The sequence below is a fragment of the Quercus lobata genome, chromosome 4 (genome assembly GCF_001633185.2).
Source record: "Quercus lobata isolate SW786 chromosome 4, ValleyOak3.0 Primary Assembly, whole genome shotgun sequence".
NCBI lineage: Eukaryota > Viridiplantae > Streptophyta > Magnoliopsida > Fagales > Fagaceae > Quercus > Quercus lobata.
This window is the reverse complement of record NC_044907.1, coordinates 78,739,309-78,752,604: the sequence shown is the minus strand read 5'-3', so window position 1 is coordinate 78,752,604 and position 13,296 is coordinate 78,739,309. Positions and strand designations below refer to the sequence as shown.

The window sequence follows — 13,296 nt, the reverse complement described above, 5'->3', positions numbered from 1 at the left end:
AGCCGTCAATCAGATAAGAAGTGTAAATTGCATCTATTAAGCCATCTATCCTAATTAGCCAAACTCTCCTCTCTGTTTATTCATTCTCTTACAGATAACCTAAACCATTTTAAGTCATGATTATAATAGTTTAATTCCTTATTGTCCAAAATTCATTACATTACAAATATCTTATAGCGAGGATAGTGTTTTAGGAAAGAAGAATTTTGTGCAAAATAGTGTTATGTGAATTATGGGGAATCGAATTTTTTGTAATAAGTTATGTGGACTGGTAAGTAATGATATGTTTCTTTAGCTATTTTCTTTAATAAATTTGTTTGAAAATTTGTGCTAAATAGGGAAGACTTATTGATGGGAGAGTCATTGCCGTGAAGCAACTATCACTACTTAGAGCCGCGTTTAATAAAAACGCAGCTCCACCGAGCCGCATTTAGTGATGTTCCAGCTGCATTTATGTGAGAAGGGCTATAGTCGCGTTTTTAAAATGCGGCTATAGACCCATTTAGGAGATTTCTTTTAAAAAAAAAAAAAGTCCTAAATCCACATTTGGAAAACATGGCTTTATGGGGCGTTTGGAGCTGCGTTTGTGAGTAAAAACGCAGCTCTAGGCTTTGTCCGAAAGCTATGTTTGGCAAACACGACCATAGAAATACCTAAAGCCGCGTTTGGCAAACACGGCCATAGAAGCACCTAGAGCTGCGTTTATATGTAAAAACGTAGCTTTAGGCCTTGGTATATATATAATCCCTAATCCCTATTCAGATCGATCTATCACTCTCACTCTCAAACAAACCCTCGCTCTCTATCACTCTCAACACCACGCCGCCATCGCCGCCTTTGATCGACGCCACCGCCGCCGCCGAGAATCTCTTTCTCTCAGCCATCATAGGTCAGAACCTCTCTTTTCCTTTTGCGATCTCTCTCTCGGTTGTGTTGCGTGTGTGCGTGTGTTTATGGTTGTTTGGCCATGAGTTTGGGTATTGCTATTCTTCTGGGTATGTGGCCATGTATGTATGTAGATGTGAATGAGTGTAATGTGTGCTCTGTTTGTGTGTTTTTGATTTGGGATTTGGGCTTTATTGTTTCGTATTGCGAAGGCTGTGAAAATGGGTTTGCAAGAAGTAAAGCTTGCCATAGTTACAGTTTTTTTTTTGAGCTCCTTTGTGGTTCAAACACATCAATCCTTTATACTATTCTAATCTTTCTAATGGAATATATATCATTGTAGATTTGTTTTAAACGTGATTACAGCCACATTAAGTTTGCTCCTACATTTTTGGTATAGGGTAGATATTTTAAGAGAAGGTAAAATGTAAAATGTTTAGGGGTCTTCAGACCACTATAATTTGCTGTGTAAAGCAGAAAATGTCTGTGTAAGCAATCAATTTTTAATCAAAGTTAAAATATCAGTTGCTATTAGATGGAACTATAATGCCATGCTAACACGATGCATAAAGGTAAATTTTAATTTTTGATTTTTTCAAATTTTCTTCTGATACCGTGGCCCAAGAATATACGTGAATCTAATAGGTTTGAACATGAAGCCAGTTCTTAGAGCAAATGGAACTCCATAATTTGATCCCCTGCTGGTTTTTTATGTAAGGGATGGATATTACTAATACCAATAAACAGAATTGCTAAAAAAAAAAAACGAATATAGTTTAGAGAAATATCATGATTTTTGTTTTTGATTTGTAGTTTCTATTTGTAATGGACTAATTGTGTAACTGTATTCTAATTTGAATGGAATCCACAAGTTTGTGTATATTTTTGTGTCCTTTAATTTTCTGGTGAAGGAAAGGATCAATGAATATGAACAATCAAAGGGAATTGTGAAAAGGTGGAATTTCGTACTTTCATATTTTTCTGCTTGATGTAAATTTTTTCTTTCTTTCTCTTTTTAGCTGATTATTATTGATTTTAATTCATGCCCTCTAATCTTCTCTGGGTTTTTGATTATTTGGGTAAAAATCATACCTTTGATTGATTATTTGGTGGGTAATTACTTATGTTCTTGAAATTTATTAGTAGCTTAAGTTTGATTTCTCAAATCTTTTGAATTCTGATTTTTTTGAAAGAGATTTTGAATTCTAATTAAAATGTTTAGATTTGGACTCTGATTAGAGTTTAATCTTTTTAGTAATAATGGTATTTTTTTGTGTTATTTTATGTTTGTAGGTCGAATAAAAAGGAATTCTAAGTAGTTCAATGATGGTTCTTTAAATATTTTTTTTTATTATTTTTTTCAATTTATAGTTTTTGACTTTTTGTTTTGATTTTGGCCTCTTCAATATCTTGTTAGTTTGATTTTAGATCCTCAAATACGTGGTTGATTCAAATTGGCTTTAAAAAATGGGGTGTCAGGTTTTATTAGTCACACTCGAGGAATAAAATTGATATTTTTTTTATTAAAAAACTTTAAACTAAATTTTAAAGAAACTCAAGTATTTTGGTAAAACTATTTTGATTCTATTTCTTTTCTGCAATTCATTTTGTGGAATTTTCTGATATTTATTTATGTTTTGCAATTATAACAGGCCATTAATAAAAGTTTATCATCCCTAAGTGATGTTATATTTGCATTGGCAAAGAAGGAGGACCACATACCCTTTAGAAACTCAAAGCTTACATATCTTCTTCAGGTAATTTCTTTAAAAATTTATAAATTAATTTCCATGAACTCGACATTTTAAAATAATAATTTGTCTCATTTTCTTTTTCCTTTTTTCTTTTTTATTGAAAAAAAAAAGGTATATCATATAGTATTTGATATAGTCTTTTGACAAAATACACCCCCTTCTTATCAATGGCTGTGAAGTTTTAAGATTCCCCAAACACAAGACAATTTTTTTGTTCAATAATTATTAGAAAAAATATTGTGAAAGGTCTCCCTACTCCAATCTTTACAGATACCGGTACAGCAACTTGGGTAAAGTGAGGAAGGTCATTACTCAAAAAAATCCCTACTTTTTAAATTTGTAATGAAATATAATAATACTCATTAATTATTAGGGGGGATGATATGACTGCCGGATGCTCTCATTAATTTATTAGTGACAAAATCACATATGTTGGCAGTTGGCACATAAAAATTTTAGGAAAAGAAAAAGCCACGTTCATTTGAATTTCATAATTCCATGGATGGCCTGGCCTAGCCTGGCCTACACACCAACCAACTAATATGAATCTGGAGTCTTTCTTCAAATTTTTTATGATTGTGTGGTAGAGGAAACTCAATTATCATCCTTGAATGCTTATGCTGAAGAAAAAAATAAAATAAAATAAAACCTCTAGCTCTAGCATTTATTGTGTCACTTTTTACAACAACTTTTATTTATTTAATTTATTTTCTCTACAGCACTGATTTCATGACATGGCAACATTTGTGTTTTAATTATCACTGTTAGAGTCAACTGACTGGAGAATCACTAGCTGGATTTTGTGATTCAATTACTTGCTTGATTTAGCAATTTTCTATTGAAAAATGTGTATGTCTTGGGATGATATGCTGTCTACAGTACACTGCTTGAGCTCTATGCATTACAACTCAGATTAGGCATTATTTTTCACATTTTATAGTTTTATTGTGTAGCTTTTATATATGGACCACCGCGCCGAGCATGAGGGAATGCTAGACGTTTGGTAATTTCTCCTCCGACCAGAAGAAAAGATCCTATTGAAGCGGCCAATCCCATGCATATTGTCTGTACATCTGGTTGTACAAATTGCATAGTATCATAAATAGCCACTCCGGGTATTACCCACCCCCCGGGAGAGTTTATAAACAAATACAGATCTTTGCTATCATCCTCTAGACTGAGATATACCATAAGACCAATAATTTGATTCGAGAGATCGCTATCAACCTCTTGGCCTAAAAAAAGTAATCTTGCTCGATAAAGTCGGTTGATTAGGATATAATTGTATCCTTAGGAACCGTACGCGCACCTTTTGATGCATACGGTTTACCAAAAATCGCGCAAAAAAAAAAAAAGAATCAATGTGTAGATTGCAGCCCTCATTCTTTTTTATTTTCATAGGGGGCTCTTTCTAACTTCTAACAAAGGGCTTTTTTTCTTCCATTTTTCAAGAAGGATTTGTTTTGGCCTGTTTACTTTACCTATATATAAATAAAATATATATATAAATAATTTACTAAACTTATCGAATGAACTTCTCATTGATGTATTGTTTCATCGAGATCGAATCCAAATAATGATGCCATTTTCTTGTTCCTGAATAGGCTTTTTCAATTTTTTTTAGGTTTATGCTCTACTCCGAGTAAAGATAGGCCCGATTTTTATTTGCACATATAGGGCAAATGTCCCAATACCACGTCTTTTTGCTATGGCTTTTTTTTATTTTTCAATTTCATTTATTTCATGTCTTCCACTAAATATTCAATGTATTCATTATATTAAATGTATTCATTATATTACTCGATTGATTAAACAGTTTGAGATCGCTCCTGTTTATAAATAGAATATTATAAAAGTAGTAATCTTAGATATATTACCAATTGGGTTTTTTCTAAACGGAGCCTGGATACTTCATTTTTTTGGTCCAGTCGAGCCAACCATAAATTATTCTAATTGATAATATTAATCTGATACCCCTACAAAAAATAAATAGGATGAAATTGTATTTCACGCTCCAAACTTTTGATAATTCAATCAATCTTTTTTGGGCGAAAGAGGGGATATCTCGATCAGGGGAGAGAATGGGGAAATTCCATGTGACCCAATATATCTGACAAGTCGCACTATATGTCAACCCACGATGCATCTTCCTCTCCAGGACTTCGAAAAGGTACTTTTGGAACACCAATAGGCATAAAATGAAAGAAAAAAAATTAAGTACTATATCTTACTTTGATGTGGAAGCGTAACAACGGGTTTATTGTCTTAATAAGATTAGCCTTTATCATAGTTTATCCATAAATTGAATAAGTTCATAACAATAACATAAATATCAAATATCATACTTCAATTTGTTTCATGTTCTATACAATTTCAAATATCAAGCATAGCATGGAATATAAATAGCATAGCATTGCATGTCTACCAAAATAATTGTCTATTAGTTTTATGCAATAAATTGTATCTTCATTTTGGGGTGGGCGGACAGGGAATTTCATTTGCAAATCCAGAACTATGTTCATTTTCTCTACTCTTTCCTTGCTATTCAAAAAATAAAATAAAATTCTCTACTCTTTCCTGTTTTTGATCAACCATGGAATTTTGGCCCATGTAGTTCGGGAGTTGATGAGCTTGAGAAGCGGTTGGTAGCTCTTAGAAATCCATGAGCTGAAGATTGGATATTTGTGAGTTACTGAATTTCTGCAAGGTAGTTTATTGTAGATATTCTATCTCCATAGGATGCTACTCATTTCAGCATGTATCTTGAGATGCTATTTCATTGTTTTATTCTGCGTATTTTGTGGAATGCCATGGACAGTGATTCTCCATCACATTTGCAAAAAATGTAATTGTTGAACTTGTTTTGTTTTGTTTGCTAGTAATTGGTTGGGAACTTGTTGGGTTTTTGGCAATTGTTGAGTGCTTACAGAATTGTAAATTATTTGGGCAGGAATTGTATTTAGTAGGAAAAAAAAAAAAGGACCTATTAGCCGCGTTTTTAAAAATGTAGCTATGGACAAACCAATGCAGGGGGCTTTAGCCGCGTTTCTAAACGCAGCCCAAAGATGGTCTATAGCCGTGCTTTAAAAAAAACAGCTACAGGTTTGAGCTTACAGCCGCATTTTAAAAACGTAGCTATAGGTACAGGCTATAGCTGCGTTTGAAACGCAGCCAAAATCGGGCCTATAGCCGCGTTTTCTACAAAACACAGCTATAGGTCCCAAACCTATGGGTGTGGAAAAACGCAGCTACAGGGCAAAATAAACGCGGCTATAGAACTATCTAGAGCCGTGTTTTTAGAAACGTAGCTCTAGGTCCCCGCAGGGGGCTATAGCCTCGCCGTATAGGCTGTGTTTGGAAACGCAGCTATAGCTGCGTTTTGCAAATGCGGCTATAGCCCTCTTTTTTTGTAGTGGTGTCATTTAGCACAGGAGTTTAACTCGTCAAGGTGAAAAGTAAATTTTTTTTTTTTTTTTTTATGCAGCCAAAAAGAAATTTTTTTTTACCAAGAATAGCTTCCACGTTTCACCATCACCTTCAACACCTGCCTACGCTTGCAAGAAAAAACGCTTGCAAGGTTTTGGAATTTGTTTCAACTGGATATAATTGGGAACCAACCAACACCTCCTTCTTGTGTTGACTTAGCAGATTCATTAATATGTTGTTTCATAGGTCATAACTAGTGCACCAATTGTGTAACAAGTATTTTTGTTAACAAAATTACCAATTGTGAACAAATTTCGAAAAAAAAAAAATTTAAGGCCTAAAGATGGTTAAACACCCTACCAACGCAATACATTGTATGCATGTGGATTCATGTACGAAACAAAGCAACTATTTTTTTTTTGTTTTGTTTTGTTTGTTTTTTTTTTTTTTCAAGTTTTTAATTTTCTTGATTAGTTCAGTTAGGAAGAATTTCTCATCGTTCAAGGTCTCACTCACATATTTGATCCACCATAGCAGAAAAAAATGAAAAGGGAATGAGAAAGAATGGATGTATTTTTCAAAGTTTCAGAGGGGAAAGACTTTTCCTTTCTTCTTTATAGACCAAACCTTAGTGAGTGTTTCGTGAGTGTTTGGATTGCAATGAAACACTTACTAATATGTGGCGTCTGCGTTTTAGTGGGTTCTGTGTACTATTTACGAGATCCATAAATTATTTTTTTTAATAAAAATAACTTTAAAATTGAGTCTCACAATACTATTCACACATTTAAAAATTATTTTATTATAATATTTTCAATTTTCAATAATAAGCGGTATCTATACACACCCTTAATCACAAATGTTGAGTAATGACTTTTGTAATAATTATTTTATATGGATATAGGGTATCTCATATCTGTCACTCTCACTTTCATTGTGGCAAAGAATCAAAACAAGTGGACTCTTCCTCTGGACTAGTGGACCAAGGCCTAAACCACTTCTTGCCCCCACCTTTTTCAAGGGAATAAAAGAAAAAGAAAAATAGAAATTACTGGCCACTAGTATTTTTTATATTTCATAACTCTTTATCACAATAATGAAGTAGTAAGTATTATTAGTTTAGATTTTTTTTGTGATTTCCCTTATCATTTATATATGAATTCACTATTGAGTTTTTCACCACTCACAATTGTCCATCTTATCTTCAACAATAATAACAATAAAATAAAATCTTAAAATTATGGTGAAAGTTGTGACCAGTATCTCTAAACTCTCTATTAGTTTTCATATCACTACACTATTTTATTGTTTATTACTAAAAACTAGTCGTAGACCCGCGCGTTGCGCATGATAATATTATTGTTTTAGTTATTATTGGTTAATAGTTGGTTTTTTATTTTCTTTCAAGTTAATATATTGACTTTTAAAAAATATAGAATCTAATATATTAATTCAACAACAACAACAATAATAATAATAATAATAATAATGTTGAATAAAATAATATGAGAAGAAAAAAATAAAAATAAAAGATATAACAATAAATGCCAAATTAATTATCTCTAAATAAATACCAAATTATTTAAATCATATTATGTAATATTAAAATATTACATTCTTATATACTATCTTTAATTCTTTACAATGCAATATGATAAAATTTAACAACCAAAAACAAAACTTAAAACACAATTAAATTGGATCAACCTAAAGTAGAGTTCTAAAAAATACAAAAATTTCTCAACCTAAAGTAGAGATGCAAATTATATATATATATCACCAAAAATTGAGAGAGAAAGAGAGAGAAATAATTTTTTTTGTGAAGAAAAATTATGCATATAATGGAAAAGAGAATGCCAAATTTATACTAAAAGGATAACAATAAGAAGAAACAAAATAAAGGGAAAGATGAAGAGTGATATTAAGACAGAGGGTGGTGAGGAGATGAAAATGTAAAGAGAAAGAGAAAGGTTGGAGAAAGTATAAATGTTAAAAAAAGTGAGTACAATTTCATTTATTTAAATTTAAATAAAATATTATATGTTTAATTAAAAAATATAAATAATTTAATTATATGGAGGATGTGACTGAGTTTAAATATTGAATAAAATTTTTGAAAAGATTAAAAAAGCAAAAATATATATATATATATATATATATATATAACAATAAATACCAAATTACCCAAATTATGTTATGTAATAGAATAATATATATTATATTCTTATATATTATCTTTTTAAATTTTTTTTATAACGCAATAGTATAATATTTAACAATCAAAGAGAGCAAAAAAAAAAAACTTAAAACACAAAACTAAATCGTACCAACCCAACGTAGAGTTATAACAAACACAAAAATTTATCAACTTAAGCAGAGATGCAAGAAAAAAAAAGAAAAAAAAATCCAAAAATAATTGAGAGAGAGAGAGAGAGAGAAACAACCTTTCTGTAATGGAAAACTATGCAAAAAATGGAAGAGAGAATAACAAATTTATAGAAGATGGTGTGAATATGAAGAGACAAAATAAAAGAAAATGAATGGAAAGATGAATAGTTACATTAAGGTCGAGGGTAGTGGGGAGATGAAAAGGTAAGGGAGGAAAAGATGAAGAGATAAAATTAAGAAAGATGAAAAGTGATATTAAGGTTGAGGGTAGTGGAGAGATGAAAAGGTAAAGGCGTGAGAAAGGTTGGAGAAAGTGAAATTATTAAAAAAAAAAAGTAAATGTTAAAAAAAAATTATAGGAAAATTGAAAAGAAAAAGGATAATGACGTGGATGCTGATGTGACTCAACGTGAGTACAGTAACTTTAAACGCTATGCTTCAGCTTTTAGTAATATATAGATTAATTTTTTTTATCACGCAATAGTATAATATTTAACAATCGAAGAGAACAAAAAAAAAAAAAACTTAAAACACAAAACTAAATCATACCAATCCAACGTAAAGTTATAACAAACACAAGAATTTATCAACTTTAGCATAGATGCAGGAAGAAGGAAAAAAAAAAAAAAAACTCCAAAAATTATTGTGTGAGAGAGAGAGAGAGAGAGAGAGAAACAACCTTTTTGTGATGGAAAACTTTGCAAAGAATGGAAGAGAGAATAACAAATTTATAGAAGATGGTATGAATATGAAGAGACAAAATAAAAGAAAATGAATGAAAAGATGAATAGTGACATTAAGGTTGAGGGTAGTGGGGAGATGAAAAGGTAAGAGAGGGAAAAATGAAGAGACAAAATAAGGAAAGATGAAAAGTGATATTAAGGTTGAGGGTAGTGGGGAGATGAAAAAGTAAAGGCATGAGAAAGGTTGGAGAAAGTGCAATTATTAAAAAAAAAGTAAATGTTAAAAAACAATTATAGGAAAATTGAAAAGAAAAAGGATAATGACGTGGATGTTGATGTGGCTCAATATGAGCACAGTAACATTAAACGCTATGCTTCAGCTTTTAGTAATATATAGATTATACAAAAATAGTAGTATCATGTTATGTACTAATTAACAGAGGCTAGTGGTTAAACGGAAGGATTGGATTGATAAAATTAAAACCTTAGGAACCAAACTAACAACTCATCAAAATGTTGAGGGTCTAAATTGTTTTTAACAAAAAAAAAAAAAACATGTGAAGCATTAAAGACCAGTGGAAGTTGCATTCACAACCAAAATAAAAACATGTGGGCATTAGAGACCTGTGGAATTTTCTGTCACAACCAAAAAAGAAAAGATGTTACCATTTAATTAGTTGTTAGCATATTATCAGGAATGGTCAAGATTCTCCATGGAAACATCTCTAATGCTACAAAAGCGTGTGATAGTTTAGTGAGGGACCTAGAAAGTAGAAAGAACCAATTTAAGAAGCTACAGGACTTATGGCATGACCAACAAGACCTATCCTACTTCTCCCAAGTCTTTGTTTCACCTAGATTTACTCGAAAAGCTCTTTCTAGGTGGAAATTTTGGACACGTTTGTAGTTGCAGAAAACTTTTACTTTTTTTTTGTTTTGTTTTGTTTTGTTTTTTGTTTTTGTTTTGGTAATATGGATAAACTTTAACATCTTTGCTATCATGCTTGGATATTCTGTTAAACAATATTAGTAATACACTTAGTAACAATAAATAACAACAAAAATAACATTTACATCATTAATAAACACATGTTAAACTTTAGGGTAAAACTCTCAAAACTACTCATTCTATCCTTGTAGGATGAGTTTTACCAATCATCATTTTTTAAACAAAATATTTTGTCGGTCTCTACACATTAGCCTATGAGCAATTTTAATCCTTAAAATTTGAAGTGATCATATTTGGCTCTTAGTAAGCTCGATTGATTGATCCCTTAGTCTATAAAAAACTTCAAATGATCGATTTTAGTACCTAACAAATTTAAAATGATAGCTTTTAGATCCTATGGAGTGGTGATGTGTCTGAACACGTTATTTAAGAGGCTAAAAATGATCATTTTAACAGGATACTCATTTTCATGCCCAACCCTAGCTCCTAATCATCGTAAGAATTTCTAGTCTTTGCTCATTGATGATGCCAAAAATCGTTAGTAAGTCACACAGTCCTCACATACTCAAGACAACACATGCACAACACAAAAAAAAGAAGACCTCAAGAGAGTACCAGTATGGTACTGGCTAAAGACCCTCTGAAGGTTAAGTTAAAAAACTTGCTTTACACCTCTAAAGTGCCAGAGTTGGGGTAAGTTATGCGTACCTTGATTTGTGAGGGATTTGGGGTTTTTATTGTAGTATAGAGCTGACCTTTGTTTCTTGACGGAGAAGATCTTTCCTTATAGGGAAGATCCTCATTAATGCACGTATTTTGCAGAATCCTTTCCTTGTAGGGATTCCTTTGGTTAGGGTTGATTGTGGGATACAAGGAATTTCCTTGCATAGATATCTGTGGGGGTCAAGTTAAGCCAGGCTGGACCTGTCGGCCTCTTTAACCCTGTCGGCCTCTCCACATCCGTCGGCCATCTGCTCTGTCCTATCGTTCCCGCGGTATATGGAGATGCCTATCGAGTCTCCTTGTGGGGTCGTCCCTTGTGATGTTGTCGAGCTAACTCTATTGTGAGTTTCTGTGAAGTTGACGGGTATGTAGGCACCGACGACCTTTTCAGACGATATTTTGGGGTATTAAATTTATGGCTAAAATATCCCCCATCGCTCATTAATTATGGAAACCTTTTTGTGTCAATGACCCACAAAGAGGACAAAGGACCACAAAGATTGAAGACTAGTCCTTGTGAATGCTGCACTAAAGAATATTAAAATCATTTCTGATTCAATTATATGGACTCTGCTTTCAAGAATTGTAAGTGGGTATGGCGGGATGCATTTATAGATGGGGTCCATTAATTAAAAATTGGTCACATAGTCTTTTCTCTCTTTCTATTCCTTTTTCTTTTCAGACGTGTTCACACTTCTTTTTCTCTTAATCCTGTGATAGTATTAGTATTGATGGTACTTAGCACCATTAAATACAAATTTATAACTATATTGGTAGAGTCAAAATCAAATAATTTATAATACCATAAGTTGAAATTCTCTAAAAAAAAAATCAAATAATTTGGCTCCGCAGCTACAGTACACAGCCAAAAAAACTATTTACCGTAGCTCATAGGTAAAAAAGAAAAGTGGAGTATTATTAAATTACGTGTTCACATTGCTTATATTAAATATATTATTTTATTCATGTATTCACACTACTTTATAATAAATATATTATTTTATTATAGTAGATATATTATTTTATTGTAGTAGATATATTATTTTATTATATTGTTTATATTATTTTATTATGTTGAAAGCTAAAATAAAACTATTGATATTAAGTATTTTGTAAAGTGAAAATGTAAGATAAATAAAGTATTTTTTTATGGAACCATATTGCTAAATTTATAACACCACTAATATGAATGCTCTTAGGTATCAAGATCAAGTCCTCCTCGATCTGCGTGGGATGGACATGATATTTAGGTGAAAGTCATCAAACCATGTATATTTATAACTCTCAATACCTATTTTTCAATGGGTAAAAAAAAAATTTTATTTACTTTTTCGAAAATGACAAAACAAATCATGCCAGACCCAGAAAATCCAAATTTAATCAAAATAGGAGACTGATTCAAACTCTAATAAATCCCCACCTTGACTTAAATTCCATTTCTTAAGACTTCCACTTAATCCAAAAAGTGTCGAACTCAAATTTGAAAACCACTAAAGTTCATCAAATTTCTTCCCCATCCTGGTATAACTCAAGCTACCAAATACAAATTCTTAACAAATTTTGATTTTGCCGAGGCTTCTCTCAAGCCACAAAGTGTCAAACGAAAATCACCTTTTAAAATTAAAATTGAGAGAATTGAAAATTGATGAAGAGGTGCAGAAGGAAGGAAAGTCTAAAGGAACACAGAAAATTACATTGTTAGGCTTGATGTATTGTATGCTCAAAAGTTATTTACAATGAATCCTTAGCAAGGTGTGTATAAAAACTAGGAAATATGGGTAGCCGTAATTAGGGTTTACAAATTAGGCCTCTTGGGTCATTTCACCTAGCAAATCATAAATAATATATTCTTTAACACAAAAAAAATAAAAGTAAAAATACATATCTCCCTAAGTTATCTCCAAATGTGCTAAAAACGCCAAATACACCCGAACATGATGTCAAAGTATTAGAATAATGAGCTTCAACATTCAGTCTAGTGCACCTGTGGTGAGGGAAGATAAATTTCAATGTATTAGAATACTTTGCTTCAAAATTCAAATCGTAACGATGTGGGGAGTGAGGTTTTCTCTACAGTAACAAGAATTTAAAGATATTCTTTAACTCATTACCTACAATTTTTTTTTTTTTTTTTGGAGAATCTCATCACCTACAAATTAGTTGGTAAATTAAGTATCAACTATCAAGTTTTGTTTTACCTTTGAGAAAATTCATGATGCAAGAAAGCTAATTTGTGTGGGATTATGAAATCCCATCTCATTCAATATTTATGGAATTTACAATCCATTTTTTAGAAGATATTTAAAATTATAAACAAAAAATAATTTTACAACAAATTCGAACTTCAAAATTTCTGCAACAAATTAGTTAACTTTGTAGCCTTTACATGTCAATGTCAGCAATTTAAAAAAAAAAAAAAAATTGGAACAAGCTATTTAAAAGACAAAAGGCATTTTTAATTTTTAGGTATTATAGAAGAATAATTGGG

The 13,296-nt window shown here is 31.5% G+C and overlaps 1 long non-coding RNA gene across 1 annotated transcript; it reads left to right on the top strand.

Annotated features, from left to right (window-relative positions):
* The first annotated feature begins 637 nt into the window (after window positions 1–637).
* Window positions 638–4,969, top strand: LOC115984140. Its single transcript, XR_004090407.1, has 3 exons — window positions 638–889; window positions 2,538–2,642; window positions 3,593–4,969. It is a non-coding gene; the product is annotated as an uncharacterized LOC115984140 (long non-coding RNA).
* The last annotated feature ends 8,327 nt before the right edge of the window (window positions 4,970–13,296 follow it).